Source organism: Montipora capricornis, unplaced genomic scaffold (assembly GCF_036669925.1).
Source record: "Montipora capricornis isolate CH-2021 unplaced genomic scaffold, ASM3666992v2 scaffold_429, whole genome shotgun sequence".
Taxonomy (NCBI): Eukaryota; Metazoa; Cnidaria; class Anthozoa; order Scleractinia; family Acroporidae; genus Montipora; species Montipora capricornis.
In genome coordinates, this window is record NW_027180161.1 from 55688 (window position 1) to 57526 (window position 1839).

Genomic DNA, 1839 nt, shown 5'->3' on the forward strand with positions numbered 1-1839 from the left:
TATGAGAGGTTTATTGTTTTGGTCTCCCATCCTAACCCTAACCCCGCGAAACAGGGCTTGACTTCAGTGAAGTTTAGTATTACAAAGCTTTCAGATGCTCAGAGGCACACTTGTGGTGAAAAGAAGTTGTGAGGGAACTTGAAAATTATCAACATGTCACCCAGAAGCCAATGTTTTTCACTTCTCTGTTATTTGTTATTCTTCAGAGACTGGAATGCTGTATTTCAATACCACACAATTCAGTGCCTTCTGAGTTTCTGTAGCACGTACCACAGGCAACGCAGTGTATGCTTCACAGAAGCATCTAGTTGCTCAAGAAGCAAGTATGACTCAGGTTTTAACAATTACCTACTACTTTCCACCGGGACACTTCTCAGTTTTACCGGTTCTCGCCTGCGAGCGGGATCTCTCCTCCCGGCGCGTTGAAGAAAGATGTGGGACTCAGTGGGCCGAGAGGAGAGAGCCTATGCGCAGGCAATAACGTTGCAAACTTATTTGTCGCTATAAACCAGATTGTTTTTCTTTTAAATTCTCGAAAGAAATCTCGCCATGGTTTTTTTAGTGGAAGGAATGTCTTGCCAGCTTGTTGACCAATCAGAAGTTCACACGCATTTTCCCGCGTCTCCTTAGCGGTGGCCTCACGTACGTGCCTCGCGTTCTGATTGGTTGAATTGCTTGTCTGTGTCAGGTGGCCTTAGCCACCTTAATTGCTTCAATTTGCGTTTCACAGCACTTTCAAAAAAAGTTCAATGTTTTTGACACATTTGTTTTGCATCATTTTAGAGAAAAGAGAGGGTCTTTCTTGATAATCTATCTACAGCCTAAATTGGATGAGCTACACTCAATCACCGCTCTCCTAAGACCTGGAATAATATGCTTGACGCAAACATAGCTAAATGATTCGATTTCGGACTCTGCCTGCAATCTCCATAATTATGTTTGTTTTAGAAGGGATCGATTGGTCAGACAAAGAGGAGGTGTCTGTGCATATATTGATGCTCACTTTCCTTGTAAACGGTTAATCGACTATGAAGATCATGAAGTCGAATCCCTGTGGATTTCCGTGCGCCCATTTAGATTACCAAGATCAATAACAAACATTCTTGTGGGTGTTGTTTAACATCCGCCTCATTTTGGTGCCGCCGAAAATCGCGTTCTTACTGACCATCTGATGAAAAATGCTGACCAGTTTCTCGCCAAGCACCCAGAAGGGCTAATTGTTATCTGCGGAGATTTCAACCCTCCAAGTACTGGCCTCTCAGCACAAGTTGTAAAACGGAGCACGGGCCTATCGCAAGTCGTCACAGCCCTGACAAGAGACTCCGGCACGCTCGACTGGGTTCTCACCAACAAACCTTCGCTGTTTTGCCCACCTTCGCAGCTCCCTAAGATCGGACGTAGCGACCATTATGCAGTCCTGATTAAACCTGACGCAACTCGCCTGAACCGCAAAACTGAGAAAAAATATATCATGAGGCGTGACCTTCGTGAGAGTAGCCTTTGCGCACTTGGGCGATGGTTAACACACTTTAGCTGGGAGCCTGTTCTGAATCTGTCAAATGCGAAGGATAAACTGAGACATTCTACAACACTCTGATCAAAGCGATCGATACCCTTATGCCCACTCAGAAGGTCAAAGTTTGCTCCTCAGATAAGCTCTGGGTGTCGAGCATAATGAAGGCGTTGGTCTACAGAATACAATGGGCGTTTAAGACTCATGGCAAAGACTCAGCCGTGTTTAAGATGTATCGCAACAAGGTACAGAAGTCAGGAACTGTAAGAGATCCTACTACAGTTCTAAGGTCTCGTCCCTTAAGGAAACTAAGGTATCGAAATGGT

General features: G+C 44.8%; 1 pseudogene; it reads left to right on the forward strand.

Annotated features, from left to right (window-relative positions):
- Nucleotides 1-1171: 1171 nt before the first annotated feature.
- Nucleotides 1172-1839, forward strand: part of LOC138035607 (uncharacterized) — a 3535-nt pseudogene continuing 2867 nt past the window's right edge.